At 46.8% G+C, this 21,846-nt stretch overlaps 1 protein-coding gene across 2 annotated transcripts in view; it reads right to left on the bottom strand.

The window, feature by feature from the left end:
• The window catches only part of KIAA1958 (KIAA1958 ortholog), a 69,660-nt gene extending 61,100 nt beyond the window's left edge, over nucleotides 1-8,560 (bottom strand). For both annotated transcript variants that reach the window (XR_007904782.1, XM_051789383.1), the window contains exon 1: nucleotides 8,233-8,560. The gene's annotated coding sequence lies outside the window, so the exon portion shown is untranslated. The remainder of the gene's footprint in view (nucleotides 1-8,232) is intronic.
• Nucleotides 8,561-21,846: the final 13,286 nt, after the last annotated feature.

The following is a 21,846-nucleotide window of genomic DNA, read 5'->3' as shown; positions in this document are numbered from 1 at the left end:
TTCTCTGCCAGACAGCCTTTTTTTTCTTCATACATGTGAATGCATAACTAAGAAAGGCTTCTGTGGATTTCCATACTGAAATCAGTCTCATTATTTCAGAACAGATTATCTAACCAGAGCAAAAAAACTAGCTGAGGGGGAAACATATTCACAGACTATTTGGAAAAACAAACAAACAAACAAACAAAAAAACCCCCAAAACAACAACAACAAAACCCCCCAAAACCAGGAAAAAAGTGGAACTCAATTGTCTATTAAACCTTGCAAGCATTAATTCTGGGAGAATAACTCACCTGTATTTTGCTGCATAGTGCCATAATGTCTAATATGTTACAGGACTGAACTCTTAGACTATTTACAGTTAGACAAAGGGAAAAGAATCTACTTACTGTGTGTTGATATATATATATTGCATATATAATTTTCTGCCTTCCTCCACTCACCCTTACAATAAGTATCTTGTCTTCCTCAAATCAAGACAGATTTGTAAAATCAGAACATCTGACCCAACTCTCCCCTGCCAAAAAATCTTCATCATCAGTCTTTCTATCAAACCACACTGCCTGTTCAGCAAACACTCAGCACTGTGCCTGATTTTTAGGGTGATGCCAAGCACCAGGTCAGACAAAGTGGGTGGAGTCCTACATTGGTTCACAATATCGAGTTGGGAGAAAATCTGCCATTTATGGGGTTCTTAGCTGTATACTGTTATGAAGTGAAGCTGTGTGCAGAAAACAGGATTTAACTGAAAGAGGTTTTGGACACAGGTTATTTGCATGAGGGCTTTTTGCATGTCTTGGCTTGGAAGTACAAGTTTTACAATTGTAAGGAGAATCTACACTGAAATGTAACTTGAAATCTGGAAGATTTGGAAATGATCCACCTGACAGTGGATAGTTAATAATCAATTGTTACAAACACAACACTTCTTTTTAACCAGTTTATTTCCATAATAGTTATCTGTATTTTTGGAAATCAGACATGGCAATGTTAAACTTGAGTGGTTTGAAATTAAGTCATCAGCACTCATCAAGTCTGGTAAAATTGCTAGGATACATACGTCTGGCAAAGAATATGCCAACCACTTCATAGAACAGTTTCAACTGCAATCTACTGGTTACACAACAAATGTTTGTCTCTTGGGTCTAGAAAACTAAAAGCTAGCTCTGTAAGAGCTCGGTTTTTATAAACACACCCTTGTTTTTATAGTTGCAGATAAGAACGTTAAAAAAAAGAAACAAGACATTATTCTTTTCCCTAACAGTGCTAAAAAAAGACCGTATGAAATCTAAATTTTGAACAGGAAATACTCACTTTCCTGGTTAAATATGAAAATAAACCCCAACTCTAGAAAAAGCTTTAAGTTACAACAAAATCTGAGTAGATATTTAACCTCACAGAGTAAAGTGGCACGACCTGGTATGACTACGGATCGCTGTAGGGACGATCCACATGATGGAGAACAGAAAACATTCCACTGAATGAGTAGTTCAGTGCCTTCTCTGAAAAGCTGGCTCAACAGCAAGGATCAAAATCTCATAGATCAAAAAAAAAAAAGTGTCAGCTTTTACATTTTGAGAATAGTTCATTAATTTTTTTTCATGCTGCAATATTTTGCAAATTCTAAGCTATGACATTTGGAGTGTTACCAGCTAAAATATGCTGGCTCCTTATGGTGTGTTGCAGCAGATTTTGCAAACTATCACAGGGTGATGAGGGTTTTCTCTAGAGCTTCAGGATTACACTTAGCAGAGAACATAAATATATCCTCTCCCCTCCATACTTAGACTTCAGAGATACCAGAAGTATAGAAATTACAGTCTCTGACTTCAGGTTTAAGAAGAGTAGACAAACAGAAGAATCAAGAAAACACAAGGCACATACCAAAAGCTAATCTTTCCCTAATTCTGGCTGACATTCTGGAAACTTGCACTGCACAACTGCATGGAAGTACCTGACCATAGCCTAGATAAGGTGTAAATACCAATAAGTGTGCTGTTCAAAAAACAGAGGAGGTTTCTGACTGTTTTGGCACTTTTCTGCACCATGATGGCTTCCAGGCAGATTTCAGCACCATGACAAGGACAAAGCTGAAGATATGCCAACTAAGAAGTGTTTTCATCTCATCGTAGTGTTTTCCTTTTCATGCCACTGACATCTGTCTGTACACCCATCCCCACATTACACTGTGTCATGCACATGTTTTGATGCCTAGCCCTGACCTTCTCTCCTACCAAAAATTATTGTTTCCCATCCACCATGGCCATGGACCAAAGTTACTCCCTACCCTTTGCAGAGCACCTGTTTCTTAAAAAAAAAAAACAACAACAACAAAAAAAAAAAAAAAAAAAAAAAAAAAAAAAAAAAAAAAACAAAAAAAACAAAAAAAACCAACAAAAAAACCCCAACAAACCAACACCAAAAAAATTGCTACCTATCTTGCAATTTCAGCATTTTCTTCGCCTTCCATAGAGCAGAACCAGTTTTACAACTGGTAAACACAGTTTTACAACTCACACTCTGTCATCTCCAGTCCAGATCTCTAACCTGTTGAGATGAGTCTGAAATTTGAATCTGTGCTCTCATGTCTTTGTGTCTCTTTCTGGCCTCATGCTCTGCACAGGTGCAACACAGAGGGAGGTTAGTTATTTCTTCCACTGTATCACTGGGGAAAACACCAGATAGGACTGGGAGCAAGACAGATTCCAGCAGAACCACGGCTGCCTCACCCTGTAAGTCAGACACTTTCTCTGCAAGATCTATCTTTTCTCTCATCTGATTACGGAATAGAACATCATCATCATCATTTTATTATTATTATTATTATTAATAATACATAGTGATAAAGCATATATATAACATAGTCTATTAGTATGGTATAAGAGGGAGATAACAACTTCAAACAGGGTAGCAGTCAAGCTGCCCTTTCCTGGGAAGCCTTGGCACTGCTCAAACCTCTCCTGGCTTATAGCTGAGAGGCTACTGCCCAGCTCTCCCTCCCCACTTACTGGGTAGACCATTGGAATCCCTTAGGACTGTCCAACACAAGAGGTGAAGGAAAGTTACTCAGATTTGAAAATACCTTTGGCTAGAGATGAAGTGTAACAACACTGGTGGTCCTTTAACAAGTAACAATTCTATTTGAAGGAAAACTCACAATGGCTTAATAAAATGACAAAGGCACACGGTTAGCAAATGGCTGTATTGACAAACTTTGATAAAAAGGAAAATAAATAGAGAGAGAGAGATATCACCGGTCCTGGATCCAGCGTTGGGCCAGCCAGCGGGGGTCTCTGATGTCCTGAAGTCTCACATAACGCTAGCTCGCTGTCCTTTTTTTATGTTGGTTGCTTCGGGCAACCCCTCCTCCGTGCCTAAGTGGGGTGGGGGGTGGCAGCCAATTTATATGTAAATGAGGAATATCGGGAGTAACAAAGAGATTACAAAGACTGGGTCTTCCGTAAGGGCGGAAGTCACCTTAACATTACTCCTTTAACCTGGCTGATTGCAGGGATAAGGGTCAGCCGGCCCCTCAGCACACCATCCACACATTTCATGGCGCCTCATGGAAATCCCCTAGTCATGTATCTTATGGCATATCTCATGGTATGGCTCCAGTTGCTCCATTTAAGAGCGTTTGAGACACTTATCCAAAGGGGCTTGGACACCCCGTGTCCTTTCTTTGTCTTGAGGAGTTTTTTCTTTTTTGTTAGCCCCTCACAAAATGTAAACCTACTAGATCATCAATGGTTTTTCTTTCGTTCAGCCTTAATCCATGACAGGATAGACAATAAAATTTGAATTTACTAAATTCAGTTGCTGCCAGCTTTACACGTATTCTGAAAAAAACTGCTATACATGTATCATGGATACATTTCTTGCCTATTGCTTTCATTAAGATGCAGTTCTTAATAGGTGAAGGGACTGAACAATAAAGCTTTCAAACTATAGCACTGGCGAGTTTTGTCAGCTGGACTAGATGAGCTGAGATGACAGTAAATTATCGTGTGCGTTTGGATGTTCAATCACTGCTATATGTTTATGTTCCTGTTTTGAAAAAATGTTAGCGGGTTTTTTTTTTGCCTGATTGTCCATACCGACCAAAGACATTCAGTTTACTGAAGATCACAGAGGAAAACAACAGGGGAGACCATACAAAAAAGAATGATGAAAAATCGATGAAATAAACAAAGCTGGAGAGAAAAAGGGAAAGGGATCTCTTTCCTCCCCTTATCTCTTCCAGTTATTTTAGATACTATTTGTAAACCACATATGTAAAATATTTAAGGTACAATGATTGCTTTTAGAAAATAATTACCTTGAACAATGGAAATAAAAACTGGCAGAATGTCACAGTGCTCACTCAGTGAATACCATGAATCTAATCCCATGATTCTGCACTTAAAGGAAAACTTTTGTTCCTGCAACTTTTCACAGGACTAAAACCCTAAGGTGCCTGGGTCCAACAGAACTCAGATGTGATGTCTCTGAGCTAGCATCAGTCAAGTGAACAAAAGTTGCAGATCCTGCCTATTGCTTAACAATAAATAAGGAAAGAGAATGAATAAATATGAACGAACTCTGAAGCAATATGAACAAACTGTCCAGTAACATAAGGACTGTGATAAAAACTGACTGCCCAGAAAATGTGGAAAACACCTGTAATTGAGAATGGCCCCCAGATCATGCAAAGTAACTTCTTTGCACGCATATCACTCAGCCACAGAAGATATTCTACAAAGATCAAGTTAAACCCAAGATCCTGGATAGGTCCCTTTCACCATACCCTTCTCAGAAGAAACAACAATACTGAACACTATCTGCTTACATCCCAACCGTGTATGACTGAGGCTAGGTTACGACACATTCTCACCATGCAGAAGTCATCTATTATCTGATTTCTGTTTGCGTTTTGAATGCTTGAGTTTGGACAGTCACATGAACAAGACCTTTTATTTATTTCAGGGCCTGGAACTACCAAACCAGAAAAACGCAGACAATCAGTGGCCAGCCAAGGGTCTCATTACGGAATCTGTGAGGTGTATTCATTGCCATGGAAACAAGAGAGGGACGACAAGCTGTAATTTCTGTCTTGCAAGGGAATTCACCAGCCCGGCCAATAAATAAAGTTAGTAAATCAACAAATCAGAGCCGAGGTCGAGTAACTGAAGATGAAGCAGTTAGGCTCCATGGGTCTCCTTTGTTATTAATAGTACTAAGGTAGAAGTCTTTAAAATTCCTTGGACTTATGATGCAGATCCATCAAGGAAATATTTGACTCAAATTAACACTCATTTTTGAGTATTTTTCACAGAAAAGTACCAGAAAGACAATAAAAATGTGCTCTACTTTTAAGTCACTACCCTTCATCTCACCCTGTTTTACTCTGCAAAGAGGTGTGCAGCGATAACCTTTGGAAGCAGAGCATTATGTTCAGCCAGTTACACTTGAATTACCAGATGCATAACAATCCTCAAGAGGACTAATTGCCACACACCATTCTGCGAAAGTTCCTTATAAAGAGCAGTTAATTTTCACACCACCTCTGTGAGCCATGCATGGACAGGTTATCCCTCCCAGAATGCAGATGTCAAAACACAGTGGCAGTGTGGAAGTGAATGTCAAGGCTGGGATTATGTCTGTTCACATTTAAGACCTTCAGACCTCTTCTGTCTGCGTTTTATAACTAACAGGAAAGGGAGGCAGAGAGGCATAAAGCTGGGAAACTGAAAATACTGGAAGATGTTATTGCTGAAACTCTAGGAGTCTCCATGGAGCTGCAGTGCATTGGACACATGGTAGCCCAGTCAAAGTGGCACCAAGGTGAGGTTTGGTGGCCACTTAAGGGAGGTGCCCCCGGTGACTGCCAGGTGTGAACTGCTAAGGGAGCAAACTGCTGCTGCTTTAGGAACTCGTGACTATAAACCCACTATTACAGCGTGAATGAAATTCACAGAATTATACTGTGCTTTTGAAACTTTCAGTAAGTTCAGTTATAGGAAACTTCCTGGTATAACACCAACTATCAGCGCATAGATGTATCTGCATAGAAACAACATCAATACATATTTGCTTAAAAAAACTCAAAAATAACAAGCAACAAGCCAAACTGAAATACCAGCTTGCTAACAATGGCTAAAGAAGTACTTGAGCTTTAACGGTTTTCCCACAAGTTTTAGGTCACCTTCTGGAAACCTACCTATTTTAGTGGAACGCAAAGAAGACCTCTGCTACACTCTTTAACTACTGGCAACAGTAGAAATAGTAACTCCACGGTGTATCTCTCTCACAAGTTTTACACTGCATGTAACAGCACCTATTAACCCCTCAACACTTTCTGATAATACTTGGATCACACAGTATCTTTTTGCCAACTATTTTCTCTCTTACTCTTTTGGGTGCAAGGTTTTTAAACTATTATGTTCCTTTATTAGTTTACCTATGAAGGACTTCAAAGAGCCGACAAACTTGAGCACAATGTTGAAAAACAGTGTTTTGCTAAAATCCACAGGCCGAAGGGGAAGAGGGGATCTGGGTATCATTTAGCCAGGTTGAGTGCCAGGCTGAGCACAGAACAGCAGGTGAGTGCAAGAACCACGTGACTTCTGACTTGTGTGGCTTTAGAAGTGGGCAGAAACAGGTTTAGCCAAGCCTAAAATGATGTTTGAAAAATCAGCCTGAGAAAACTGGCAGATCTGACCCCCAGGGCAGTTTTACCCAGCTCCTGGTAATGGCAGTCAGTTGGAAGTAGTCTGAAATGATGCGTATGTGCTGTGGGGTAGGCGTGCAGGCCCAGCATGCTGCTGGCTGAGGTTATTAGGTTAATTGCACTACCACACGAATACAGCTCTGTCAGTCTGGGCTCTGAATTATACAGAGAGCAGAAGCAGCCACGAGGGAAACAGGAACTGGTCACTCCTGACCTGAAAAGGCCTTTTGGGGTTACTCAGTTTAAAGGAGAAAAAAAGTGAAGAAAAACAAGCCTAGTTCCTGACCTGAAAAGCTGTGATCCTGAACGAGGCAAAGGGATGTCATCATGTGTTTTATGCAAATTCTCACTGCTGCTATCAAGCATGCTAAGTGCTTAGTCCCATTTCTCTTCAAATCAACAGAAAAATGAAAAACATTACAGTCTGTGCCAGTTCAAAGCCAAGCTTTAGCATCTATCGCAGTTTTACCATTATAACACTGCTGGTAGAGTGTGTATTTCCGAGAAGGATGGTATGGGAATGGCAGAGAAGGCAGGCAAAAGCAAACTTCACGGATAACAATTCAAATGCTGAAAGCCAGCCATATACAGGGACGTCATTTTACCAGGTGTATTGTTTTGTGTCTATGACAGATCTTCATTCACTTGAATGGAAACAGCCTTACTCTATATCTAGTACTACTGAACTGCCAGCTGCGTTCAGGGGATATTTATAACCATTAACACTGTAGATGGAAGGTGAGTTTTAACGTTTGGGTCATACTTATTCCTTTGGCTGGAGAGTGGCTCTGTTTCTGACAGCTGAAATTTTTTCACTCTTTTCCTTTGCACTGAACCATCCTTTCCGAGCTTAATTCAGTTTTCTGGCTTCCCTTATCGCTCCTGCCTCGTGTCGGTTGCAAGCCAAGTTTGTGAGAAGCTGCCTTTCCCAGAGTTCACCCCACTGCCCGCTCGGGCTGGGAACGAGACAGATCCCTCTGTGCCCCTCTGCGGGCGGTGCCGGAGGGCCTGAACTTCGAAAGGGGCCAAACCACACCGCCAGGCACTGGCCCCCTGCCCCCTTCTCGGTGCAGCCACCAGACCCCTGGTCCCCAAACCGCGGCCCCCGCGGCTGCCCACCTCCATTTCAGCCGGGGGGAAAGTGGGAGGTAGAGGCAGAGTGTGGGGAGGGAGGTCGCTTTTCTTTTTGCAAGAAGATGCAATGTGGGCTGGGGGAGAAGGTGTCTCGCCGCTCCCTATGTCCTGCCAAACCACGACCCCTCAGGCACTCCTGCCCCACCCCCTCTCCTTGCACCGGCACCCCCTGTGCAGCCCAGGGGGGCACACCGACCCCTGCCACCGCACAGAGCTCCGCCACAAGGCCGGGGGGGCCTCGCCTCTGCCCGGTGAGGCTTCCCGGAGAGCCCTTGGCTGCGCACAAAGAGAGATACGGGGAATGTCGCCCGCCCCCGCGGCGGGCAGCGCTGGGTGCAGCACGCACACCCCCCGCACACGCATCCACACACACGGTGCGGGTCACGTACCTGCAGGTGCCTGTCCGGGGAGCGCGGGGCGGGGAGGCTGCGCTGCACCGCCCGTATCGCATGGGGGGGTTACCGCGATATCGCTCGGGGGCTGCGGCGGGGGGACTGCTCCGCTCCCTCCTCCCCCTCCTCCTCCTCCTCCTCCTCCTTTCCCGCGGTGTGTGCGGGGGTGTGTGGTACTCCGCGCCGGAGGAGGCAGCTGTGGGCTCCAGCTCCTGTCAGCCACCGGAAACCGGCTCCCGGTGCCCCGCACCGCAGGAAGTGTGCAATGGCACACCCGCACACCGGCCCGCACACCGGCCCCGCACACGGCCCGCACCGCGAGGGCGGCGGGAGGAGCGGCACGGCCGGCGCTGGGCAGGGCAGGGACACGGCCCCTCCCTGCGTGCGGCGCGGGGCGGCACAGACCCCCGGGGGCCAGGGACGGGGTGGTCGCCGTGCCGCTCTGCGTGGGCACGGGCGAAGGGGGTCGCGTTCGCTGCGTTGCCGTGGGCAGGGGTGCTTCCTTCTGAAAACGGGGGGAAATGCGTGCACGTGAAGACGGGGGCTGTCCCACTAAGGAACACGTTCTCCACTGACATGAAACAACGTAATTCTTATTACTCTGGTGAAGGTCTGTTGTCTTAACGGCGGTTGAGTTACTCAAAGTAGCTGTGTCCAAAAAGCTGCCACTCGGTTGCTTCGTGCAGATACAAAGATATACGATTTACTGTTACTTAATCTTTTCTTTTTTTTTTTAATAATGAGATCATAGGTACAGCACAATGCAGTAATTTTACGTGGAGTATATACATGTGTACACACACGTGCACTCATCCTCCACCTGTATATAGGGCAATCAAAACTGCAGTTTATTTGTGAAAATGACAACTTTCTTGATTTGCCTGCAACTACAGAGCCTATCAGCAACATTACTCACATTGGGATTTTTTTGCAATTAATCATGCGAGAGCTCACCGTGTGCTTGCAGCATTTTCTCTGGGTGTTGGTTCTCCCACAGTAAGTAAGGTACATGCCAAAGCAAACTCTACTCATCTCCTCAGTTGGGCTTTTTTCCTCTGCCTTGTTATATCACTCCAGAAGGAGACAGGCCTGGCTATCAGCCTTTCAAGCCGGCTGCTTCATGCCCCAGAGGTTTCCTTTCCTCATCTTCCTTATGCCAACATTTGCAAAACTTGAATGGGCTAACACATGCTACCGGCTACGATGGCAACAATGCTTATGCAAGAGTATAATGGAGGCAATCTGGAAGTGTATTCATGCCAAAAGTAATGCTCTTTCTGGGTTTGCCTGTGATGCAGCAGGGGAATTTGGTAGCAGTGTTAGGCTTGCTTAGGGAAGATTGCCATCCCTTCTGCTCTTTTCATTTTCAGTAAGATGTCATTGTCATGTTGCTGCACCTCAGTGGAGGCCTTTAATACTTTAAAAAGGGTTCAGTGGTGGACTCCTAAAGACAGAGAACCCTAAATATAAGAAAAAGTAACTACTCCAGGGAGTCAAGGGAAAGTCTGCCTCTGTCCGTCATGATCAAACATGTGACACCCTGCTTCCACATCTTGCTTTTAGTGTGAAGACCTATAGTCAAAGCACTGGCAACACTGAGGACAAGACCACAACCTTCTTGGACTCTGCTGTGCCCACAAGGTCCTGCCAGGGGCAGGGATGAGCTGCTCTTCAGGGACATGCTCCCGCAGCACTCCATGGGCCATCAAACACACCTCCTGGGCAAGAGGGTGCGTGGGTTATATTGTTTGAAACCAGTGCTCTGTTTGCCTCCAAGATGGGAGCTGCTGAGCTGCCTTTTAAAGGTCAAATAGTTACACTTTCAAAAATTATGACAATAGGAAGGACTGCCTTTATCTCTGGAATCCTTACAATCAGGCACATCAGCTGTGCTCAGGTAACACAAGGGGTTTGCTCTTCACTGCTGGTCTTCAATCTTGTTCACTCCTTTGTATCTTTTTCTTTGCTTTTCTCTTTTTCTATCATGCTCTTTTATGGCAACAGGACAAAGTAGCCTCCAAGCCTGCCTTCCTTGCACCTTCTCCCTCAGCTCTTCCTACTCCTTCTTCACTTCCTCATTGTGAGCAGCCCCAGGTCAATGCTGTCTCTGCACGCTTTAATCAAAAAGAAGGTTTGAAAATGCTTCTCAAGCCTCTGACATGATTGCTTGGCTATTGTGCCCTATTATCATCACGGCGTTGTACACAGGGCTGTAATTGCATCAGAGAGTTCTGGTTCATATCGTGTTTGCTGTCAAAGAGCTCAGCTAGCCTGGAATAATGTCACCAGCACTAGGCACAGAACTGCAGTTCTGCATGAGCTCATTTTAGCTCACAGTCTGTATTGGTAACTGCACTGGGAGGGCAGCAATCATGTGTGCCGCAGTTCCAGAGAAAGCAAGGTTTTCTCCAGGAAGGAAAGCTGCTGCTATTGACGTGACAGGACTGTGCTGGCCACTCTAAGGCGGGCAGACAGACTGCCCTGCCTCTGCAAAGCTGAGGGACTGCTGTGGTGAGGAGGTGTTATTGCTGATCATTTCTGCTCCTATTCCTCACTTGGCATAAAGCACATTGAGGCAGAGGTCTGAGTGTTAGCATGGACACCTGCTGGAGGTGCTAAGCACCTCTGCAGGCCCAGCTGAGGCAGCAGGGTCCTGTCATTAATGCAGTGGGCTGAGGAAGAAGGTGTATCACATCATCATCCCAGATGTAACATGGAATTTTTTTCTGTGACCTCTGACAATTTACTAACCTGTGTGTACCCATCTGTGCTGTGACCATTTATTAGCCCTATCAGGCTGTGTGACAAGGGTAAATTGTCTCATTCAGGCTCCAGTGCCAGGAAAACTACTGCTCATGGTGCTCAGTGGAAGCTCATGTTCTGCCCTTCAGAACTCCTGGGCACCCTGACAGGTAACCTGCCATCCCATTAACACCAATGCCACCAGGAGGCCAAAAACAATGGGCAAGCGCAAAAACATCTCAGATCCCACAAGAACCAAGCCTTTTGCGGAGAAAGACTGGCTGGGCCAGTGCCTGTGAAGTAGGACACAAGTTGCCAAACAGGAGAGAAAGGAATCACTGCCCTCTTGTTTGGAAACACCTGACTGTCTGCTTGAAGAGAGGTCCAAAAGCCATGGCGATTGACATCTACGTCAGAGCGCAGGTGCCACCACCTCTTAGAAAACATGGGGACACCAAGTGACTGCATGGCTTTGTTATGAACCCACTCAGCTTCCCCAGCATCCCCTCAGCACCGCATTGATCAACCAAGAACAGAGCAGAGCTTGGCTTTTCCCAGTGATACCCTTTGTGAGATAAGATGTGCACCGACTGGGCGTGTTCCTCATTCATGCAGGATTGGCAGGTGAACTGGGATTCAGGCTGAGTGGTTTGTTTCTGCCACCCAGCTCTGCCCTGCGTTTGACCCACACAGCAAGAAAGCAACAAATGAGTCACATCCCTATAGTTTGTGCCCGGGCTGTGCTTGCTCCCTCCTGCCTAGATGAGGAGGGTGTGTCAGCACGCACATAGGCTCTCCATCGGTCCCCACCAGCGGTCATGAGCCTGATCCTGTGCCAGACACTTTGCCAGCTAAAACACAAAGGTGAAACAGCACCCCAGGTGAAATCCCCCAGCTCTCACAGGAGGGAAGCTGCCCTGGGAGGTTATGAACAACCTGGGATGAAGACAGAGGCAATCAGAAAATACTTCTGTTTTTAGCAGAAGGTTGGCCATATGCTAAGGACCAAGCATAGGACAAGAGCAGCTGGGTTGAGAGCGAAAAACAAGAAAGGTCAAGAATGGTCTGTTCAACCAGATGTAGGTTTTAAATCAGGACTGTGATTACTTCACAGGCGGAAGGGCAGGATCAGGCCACTGCCACAACAGGCTGTTTTTTGCATCAGTTCACCACAGGTTCCCATTAGCATGTCTCCTCCAATGGCTGCTAATTGTGGCTGGCATCAGCCAAATGCAGATCACAAAACAGAGTCTCATCACAGTAGGAATACCCTGCTGTGTTTTTCAAAGGTATATTCCTCAGAGGAATGTGTGCCCAACCAAAATAGCCTCAAGAAGTTAAGCTGGAACAATTTTTGAGACAGGAAAAATTGCTGCACAGCCAATATCTTGCTGAAAAAGACAGCCCCTTGAAACAGCAGTGTGAGTTAAAAGACTCGTCTTCATTTTTAGACTTCATTAGCTGTGACCCAAGCATGATTTTATCCCATCAGTCAGCTGGAGCATGGAGAGAGTAGTATCTGGAAGGTCTCAGAAAGTCCAAGAAGAGTTCAGTGCCTGGCAGAACCTTGTGGTCTTCCACATTGCCTCCTCTTCTGTACCACTGTGAGGGATGCCTGTTTCAGACAGCCTTCCAGCATGCAAGCAGACACCTGAATCTTCACTGAGACTTCCTCCACCTCAACACTGATTGCAAAGGTAGGAGCACAAAAAAATCTGGGGAGCCAGCTTCCCATCCCAAAAGTCTGTGTGTTAGTCTGGAAAACTCCTGCAGTCCCTCTCAGAGGATTAAACACAAGGTAGACCCACCCAGCCTTTGCTCACACACTTCTCTGGATGAAAGGGCTTGGTGAGAAACAGGTCTCTGCCAGCCAGTATTAATGGGTTGGACAAGGGGTGGGTTCCCTGGTGGGACATCAGTGCATTGGAAGGCAGAGCAACAGGCGTGTCTGTGGGGCAGGTACAATCACAGACACCCAGCCATAAGGACTGGAAGTCAAGGACAGCAAGGTGGGTGGCACTTTCCTTCAGAACTGCAGGAAGACAAGTGGTCTGACTTGCAGACAACTGGTGTGATGAGTGGAGGTGGGGTATTACAACACTCTCCTGGAGCACTGGGAGTTAGTGTATAAGGAGTCCTTCTCTTGTGGACCATGCAGAGGGCTTTGTATCCCTGTGTTTTCAGTGGCAGTGCAGCAAAGCTAGGCTGGTGTAACCCAGGAAAAACACTCAGCCTTTGGGTCAATTCTAAATTTTTTCATACTCTGTCCAGGGCAGCTAACAGACAGAAGTACCTGTTAGTTTTCTATACCAAGACCTCAGATTGTCATATTTGGCAGCCACCTTTCCTTCACATGTGCATAATGTCATAGGAAACACTGCAGACAAATCCTGTCCTTGTGGTCATCACAAGGATATTTCATAGTAACACGCGAGCATGTCAGAGCAGAACTAACTTGCTGCTGGTCCTTCCTTTGTTAGTTTTGTTACCAGGCTGCAACTAACAAAATTAGTAGTAACACAGGAAAAGGTATATGAAGATCAGTCCCCAAGGTGCTTGTGAAAATTCTGTGCTGCTTCATGAAAGGCTTGAAATACCCTTGAGAAGCCTGTCTGTGCATTTTCAGAGTTGTCACCATACAAATCTGTTTTGTATTAAGTTCCTGTGGATTTTAATTTAGTTTACTTTCCAGGCTCCTCTTGTCTGCTATGGCTTCACAGAGTCCCAGAAGTCGAATTGTCAGTACTCATTACACTTTTATTACACAAATTAAGCAGTCTCCATTGTTTTTTCTCATGGAAGAACAAGTGATGTTGACAATGCTCTCTGTGTGTAAATCAGACAGAATATGAACTGCCGCATTACAGAAAATCTGATTTCTTCGTGTTTGCTTAGAAGACAGAGCTCTTACAAAAATTATTTAAAATGTAAAGAATTATCTTCTTTCAGTATTAAAAATTATTTCAGTTTCAGGTGATGTCATACATCAGTAACATACATGTCTCACAGGCAAAAAAAGATTAACCTGCAAAATAAAAAAACAGAGTCATAGAAAGCCTTGACGAACTGCATACACTGTACAGCTTCCCCAGAGCAGCCATCTGCAAGAGGGGGTTGAGATATCAAAAAACAGGACTGGAGTTCTCCATTTCCTCTTTAACCGGATAGCAACTTCCCATTTGCTTTGGGAATTCCCATAATGACAGTAGAGACGCCTGTTTTTTATGTGGCAACAGCGTGCAAGTGTCAGCTGTTGCATGACAGGTAAGGCAGAGCAATTTAAACAAAAATCTGAATAATGAGTATAGTAAAATTATGTAATAACAGCTTAACAAGAAACCCACTTGAAAGCAAGCAGGAGACTTGCCACTATAAGATGTGCTAATGACACGATGGAAATTTGGCTGACAGTAAGAACATACAGTGTGTAATTTCTGTATATGGGATAAGGACAATGGCTGTTTCTATGTCTAAGAAACCAGGATGCTTTGGTCTCAGCCTGTGGTCTCCCTAATGCACTTTACAACACTGAGAATGGCTTTAAAACATAACTGGGTCATGCTCTTCACCCACTTGCATTGCTCGACATGAGGCAACCATGTTATTCTTTTGTTCCCTCCATTTTTGGCCTGGTAAACTTCAAAGTTTGAGAGACCTGTTTCAGTGAATAGATGTGACCTAGACACTCTGCTTTTACAGTAAAGGCTGGATCACAAAATTCTCTTTTATCACATTTAATTATTTAGCAGAAATAGTAAGCTCTTACCTTATAAAGAAAGAGCTCGCAATATCCTTCTGGACAAAATGTTATGAATTGTATTAATTATGTTTCTAGGTAAAAAAAAGTCCAGAACTCTATACCCTGATTTTGTGTTATTTATTCACCCAATACCACATCTCACACATGAGAGGAGCCCCAAAGAAAAGATACAAGGACTCCCTGAAACAACATCTCAGCCTTGGCCATATTGATCACCACAACTGGTCTACTCTGGTCTCCAATCGGGAGGCCTGGAGACACACCACCTATAACGCAGCTGTCTCCTCTGAGAACACACGCAGGATCACCCTTGAGGAGAAAAGGCAATGCAGAAAGAACCGTGTCTTGCAGAATACACCATCTAAGGAGTCTTTCTGCTGTGCCTTTTGCAATCGGACATGTCTATCTCGTATTGGCCTCATAAGCCACCAGCGTCCCTGTAACAAATGTGGATAGAGCCTTCCCAAATCTTCGTTTGCGAAGCCTGGCCATGATGACCACATCTCACACATACTCACACTCCATTAGGACATAGATAAGGACTGAAGATAATGATGATATGATATTTATCCCTCACCCTGCTAAAGCTTTAACCATGGATTGAAAGGTGTGTTTTCAGAGTTGTTGCTCATGCCGTGTGATTCCTATCAGTGGGAGAGAGTGAGAACAGGGAAATAACCCTAAAATCACCATTCACACCATTCAAGAAATTTAACAGAACACACTTTTTCTTTCTTGCTTCACTTTCTGGTGAGCTTAAGCATAGAACTTGAGCTTAACCATAGAGCTTGAGCCAAGCAGAAACACTGTGTGCACTTTCCTGCTGCCTTGGTTATGAAGTTCTAATGTGGCCTCTGAGACCAACCTTGTGATCACAATTCCATTGCATAAACACTCCTTTAGCACTGAGCAGCAAATGCCAGACACATCAACTGCTGCATAAAGACAAGTATAAGTGCCTTCACCTTTGCACCAAGGGCCTCCCATGCACCCTTCATGTTTGCCTTTCACTTGCAGCCCTGCAGCCTTCCACCTGAATTGCTGTGTGTCTCAGTCTGGAGAGACTAGACTGTTTGCTAAAGAGGGTGAGTTGTGAGGTAGACCAAACTCCTCTCTCTCTGCAATTGTAATGTCAAATTAAGGGGCTTTACTCGAGGAAAATGTGGAAAAACAGAAGAAATAACAACCCTTTATTAAGAAATATATGAATGTTGGCAAAAAAAAAAAAGAAAAAAAAAACAGTAACACCAAACAAAACAACACCAGCAACAACAACCACAACAACAAGTCTAAAAGAATACTCCTCTGTCCTTTAACACAGTCCTAATTGCGGTCTGCAGGGGGCGCTGTTGGGCCGCTGGAGCTGCAGGGCCTGCAGTACCTGGTCACGGTCTGCAGGGGGCGCTGTAGGACTGATGGAGCTGTAGGACCTGCAGTACCTGGTCACGGTCGGCAGGGGGCGCTGTAGGACTGATGGAGCTGTAGGACCTGCAGTACCTGGTCACGGTCGGCAGGGGGCGCTGTGGGCTCCGTCAGTCACCCGCGGGAAGAGGGGACCGGAGAGAGAGGTCCCGGACCACGAGGGGAAGCCGAGAAGGAGATGAGGGGGGTCCTCGCCTCCGTGGGGGCGACAAGGAAGGCAGGCAGCACACTCCCACGGGAACTCACCGCTGTCTCAAGTGGCGAAGACTCACTGCAGTCTCAGGTGGTAGTGTCTCCAAAAACTCCTCCTCCTCTCCCGCGGGCAAGCAAAAACTCTCCGATGAAACACAGCGGCTCCGGCGGGCGGGACAGTCAGACAGGTTGAAGCCAGCAGGATGGGAGGGCGAGCCCCCCCCCAGGATTAACAGCCAAAACAAGCTAGACCTCCGGTCCCCCTCCCCAACGAAAATGCCTGTCTGCACCCCAGAGAGCCAGCCACACACACACACTGCCTCTCCCCTCCCAGCCAGAGTCTCCACCAGCCCCGCCTCCGTGCCTCTTCCTTATCTTTCTCCAAGATCGGTCGTTAACCCAACCCGGCTACATCTTTGGTAATGCTAATAACCTCCCTCCCCCCACTCACTCCGTTTCTTCTCCCTTGGAGTGGGGCAGGGGGAAGGAAAATTCCCCTGATTTCCTAATCTATAACATTATCCACCCCTAATTTTTCTTCCCCATGCTGCCACACTTATTAGGTTAAATCTTTGATCCTCATACGTACATGCAGTATTCCAACTATATACTCATCCACTAGTAGGTAGATACACATACAGATACAGGTGCAGGGTTACATACAGATACAGTTACAGCCAGCTCACCCCAGAGTAAGGTTTCCCTGAGGTATGCACCGAGTTTCTCCATCTTCCTGCATCACCCACCAGGTGCAGCCGGGCCCTTGGGCAAAAACAATCCCACGAATGGGTTTGTCTTTGCTCGAGGTAGGGTCAACCCAAACCTTTTTTCCTAACACACCCCTCGCGTGAATCACGGGGACCTTATCTCCATCCACGGTGTGGAGGGACTCTGACTGGGCAGGGCCGGCTCGGTTGATGGAACCTCTGGTGTTAACTAGCCATGTAGCCTTTGCTAGATGCTGGTCCCAGTTCTTGTCTGTCCCTCCACCCAACGCCTTCAGGGTGGTTTTCAACAGTCCATTATGTCGTTCAACTTTCCCTGCGGCTGCTGCGTGGTATGGGATGTGGTACACCCACTTGATGCCATGCTCCCCTGCCCAGGTGGCAACTAAGCTGTTTTTAAAATGAGTTCCGTTATCTGATTCAATGCGCTCTGGGGTACCATGTCGCCACAGGACTTGCTTTTCAAGGCCCAGGATGGTATTTCGGGCAGTAGCGTGAGGCACCGGGTACGTCTCCAGCCATCCAGTGGTGGCTTCCACCATAGTAAGCACATAGCGCTTACCTTGGCGGGTTCGTGACAGTGTGATGTAATCGACTTGCCAGGCCTCCCCATACCTGTACTTACTCCAACGTCCACCATACCATAGGGGCTTGAGTCTCTTAGCCTGTTTAATGGCAGCACAGGTCTCACAGTCATGGATAACCTGGGAAATAATGTCCTTGGTTAAGTCCACCCCTCGGTCTCGTGCCCATATATGGGTGGCATCTCTGCCCTGATGGCCTGAGGCATCATGGGCCCACCGTGCTAGGAACAACTCTCCTTTGTGCTGCCAGTCCAAGTCCACCTGTGACACCTTGACTCGTGCGGCTCGGTCTGCCTGTTCATTGTTGCGATGCTCCTCATTGGCTCGGCCTTTGCGCACATGGGCATCTACGTGGCGGACCCTCACAGTGAGCTTCTCTGTTCGGGTAGCGATGTCTTGCCACGTATCAGCAGCCCAGATGTGTTTTCCCCCGCGTTTCCAATTGGCCTTCTTCCATCTGTCCAGCCATCCCCACAGAGCATTGGCTACCATCCACGAGTCAGTGTAGATGTACAGCTTTGGCCACTTCTCCCGTTCTGCAATGTCCAATGCCAGCTGGACTGCTTTGAGCTCTGCGAATTGACTCGATTCTCCTTCTCCTTCAGTAGCTTCTGAAACTTGTCGGGCGGGGCTCCATACAGCTGCTTTCCATTTGCGCTTCGTTCCTACAAGGCGACAGGAACCGTCAGTGAAGAGGGCGTAGCGTGCTTCTTCTTTCGGTAGTTTATCAAATTCTGGAGCTTCTTCAGCCCGTACCGCCTGCTCTTCTGCTTCCTCATCTGCTAGACCAAAACTCTCGCCTTCCGGCCAATTTGTGATGACTTCTAGGATCCCAGGGCGATTCAGATTTCCAATACGGGCACGCTGTGTGAGCAGAGCGATCCACTTACTCCATGTAGCATCAGTGGCATGATGTGTGGTGGGGGCCTTTCCTTTAAACATCCAGTTCAGCACTGGTAGTCGAGGTGCCAAGAGCAGCTGTTCTTCTGTGCCAATCACCTCAGAGGCAGCTTGTACTCCTTCATAAGCCGCTAGGATCTCCTTCTCTGTTGGGGTGTAATTGGCTTCAGATCCCCTGTAGCTTCGGCTCCAGAACCCAAGTGGGCGACCTCGAGTCTCACCAGACACCTTTTGCCAGAGGCTCCAGGAGAGACCTTTATTCCCAGCTGCAGAATAGAGTACATTTTTCACATCTGTCCCCGTCCTGACTGGCCCAAGGGCTACAGCATGTGCAATCTCTCGTTTAATCTGTTCGAATGCCTGTTGCTGTTCAGGGCCCCACTGGAAATCATTCTTTTTTCGGGTAACCAGGTAGAGAGGGCTTACGATTTGACTGTACTCCGGGATATGCATCCTCCAGAAACCTATGGCACCCAGAAAAGCTTGCGTTTCTTTCTTGCTGGTTGGTGGGGCCATGGCTGTGATCTTATCGATGACTTCCGTCGGGATCTGACGACGCCCATCTTGCCATTTCACCCCCAGGAACTGGATTTCTCGGGTAGGTCCCTTAACTTTACTCTTCTTTATGGCAAAACCAGCTCCCAGGAGGATCTGGATGATTTTCTTCCCTTTCTCGGAAACCTCCTCTGCTGTGTCCCCCCATATGATGATGTCGTCAATGTATTGCAGGTGTTCTGGAGCCTCACCCTTCTCTAATGTGGCTTGGATCAGCCCATGGCAGATGGTGGGGCTGTGTTTCCACCCCTGGGGCAGTCGGTTCCAAGTGTACTGCACGCCCCTCCAGGTGAAAGCGAACTGCGGCCTACACTCTGCTGCTAAGGGAATGGAGAAGAATGCGTTTGCGATGTCAATAGTAGCATACCACTTCGCTGTCTTGGACTCCAGTTCATACTGGAGTTCCAACATGTCTGGAACAGCAGCACTCAGCGGTGGGGTGACTTCATTCAGGCCACGGTAGTCCACAGTCAGTCTCCATTCTCCGTTAGACTTACGCACAGGCCAGATAGGACTGTTGAAAGGTGAATGGGTCTTGCTGATCACCCCTTGGCTCTCCAGCTCACGGATCATCTTATGGATGGGGATCACAGAGTCTCGGTTTGTCCGGTACTGCCGGCGATGCACTATTGTAGTGGCGATTGGCACTTGCTGTTCCTCGACTTTCAGCAACCCTACGGCCGAAGGGCTCTCCGAGAGGCCGGGCAGCGAGTTCAACTGTTTAGCCTCCTCGGTCTCCGCAGCAGCTATTCCAAAAGCCCATCTATGTCCCTTGGGGTCCTTGAAGTACCCGTTCTTGAGATAGTCAATGCCCAGGATACATGGGGCATCTGGACCAGTCACAATGGGGTGTTTCTGCCAGTCTTTCCCGGTCAAGCTCACTTCAGCTTCAACTATGGTCAACTCTTGAGATCCTCCAGTCACCCCCGAAATGGAAATAGTCTCTGGTCCCACATGTCCTGAGGGCATTAACGTACATTGAGCGCCAGTATCAACCAAAGCCTGATATTTCTGTGGGTCTGACGTGCCAGGCCATCTGATCCACACAGTCCAATAGACACGGTTGTCCCGTGCCTCTACCTGGCTAGAGGCAGGGCCCCTCTAACACTCGTCTTCATTCTGCCAGTCATCGTTTTCCTCTTGTGAACGTCGACGGGAGGTGCCCTCTACCGAGTCAGATCCCTGCCCGCAGGATACTGGTACGGCACTCACTTTCGCAGACTTCCCCTTTTCTTTCTCTTTCAACTCTTGTACTCGGGCTGCTAGGGCCCGGGTAGGTTTCCTGTCCCATCGTCTCATGTCTTCTCCATGGTCACTTAGGAAGTACCACAACTCAGTTCGTGAAGTCTGTCTGTTCTCTCTAGCTGAGGGGCGTCTGGTTCTCACTGGGGCCGTATGGAGATTGTTTCTCTCAATCTTCTCTTTCAACCCTGTAGTTAATTCCTTGAGCTCATTAACTATTGTCTCTACAGAGGAGATACGGGCCTGTATCGGTCCTCCGATCATACTGTCGTACAACCGAAGTTTATTTATTACAGACATCACTGGCTCCCGCTTCTCCCCAGCCTCCAGTGATGTCAGGTAACCTTTATGTATGGACGGCCCCATACGTGTAAAGCTCCACCACATCTGTGGTGTACACTTAACCTTGTCAGGATCGTTGGTAGGTTGCCCATCCCCCCCAAACAGTACTTCTAGCAATGCCATTTCTCTCAGCCGTAGGATTCCTTCTTCGATGGTCTTCCAGCTCTTGGTGTAATGATCTGCCTGCAAGGAATCTCTGTAAATGAACCTCTCTCTCACACCATCCACGAGCCGTGCCCAGAGAGACAGGGGCTTCGATTCCCTCACAAACACCTCCTCAATACCCACATCTTGGGCAATGGACCTCAGGAACCTCGCTTCACCACCATCAAGGTTTACTGCATCACCTGTAGAGTCCCAAACTCGGATCATCCAGGCCAGAACGGGCTCACTCGGACGACGAGCAACATCTGCCCGTAGATTCCGGAGGTTATTATACGATAAAGACTCAGTGATGATTTCTGTCTCTGGAGCAGCTGCTTGTGAGGACCCTGCCTCTCCATCATCGTCAACTAGGCGAACTGATTTGGCTTTACATTTCTTCCTGTGGATAGTGGCAACCTCCGTTGGTTTAGTCTGCCCCTTAGTTTTTTCCTTATCCTGAGTCACCTTGATATTAGGCATCTTGTCCTCGTCTTTTCCTTTCCCCTGGGAATGCTGCACCATACCAAGCAACTTCCTGTAGGCAATGGCCAAGACCCCGCATGCAGCTGTCACCTGCTTCTCCATGGATCCATCACGACCCCTCTCCCTCACAGCTTTCATTATTTTTATAGGGTTCAGGAGTTGTTCAAGGGTAAGTTTCCATGTCATGGGAGCTGAGCAACTTTCTAGGAATTTACCCATGTCCTCCCATAACCCACGCCACTCGAGGTTTTCCACCCCTGGGTCAGGCTCCTGAACGCCTTCTCGGTAATTCTTGGCCTTGGCTTGGTATATCAGGTATGCTATAGTGGCACAATTTAGGATGAAAAGCCCAACAATTGAAATGTCTCGGACATCTAAAAATGATTTAAACTTCCCAGAGGCCATTGTATCGTATCCAAAAGGGAACTGAATAAAAGGTTGGGCGCGTGCATTCCCCTGTGTGTCTCCATAAGAATGGGTACTATTATCCTTAAAACCCCAGAGGAAGCAGCTTAGGCTA

The sequence above is a fragment of the Manacus candei genome, unplaced genomic scaffold (genome assembly GCF_025592945.1).
Source record: "Manacus candei isolate 608988 ecotype Guabito, Panama unplaced genomic scaffold, ASM2559294v1 h1tg000027l, whole genome shotgun sequence".
Classification (NCBI taxonomy): domain Eukaryota; kingdom Metazoa; phylum Chordata; class Aves; order Passeriformes; family Pipridae; genus Manacus; species Manacus candei.
The sequence above is the reverse complement of the archived record's forward strand: the minus strand, read 5'-3'. Positions and strand labels throughout refer to the sequence as shown.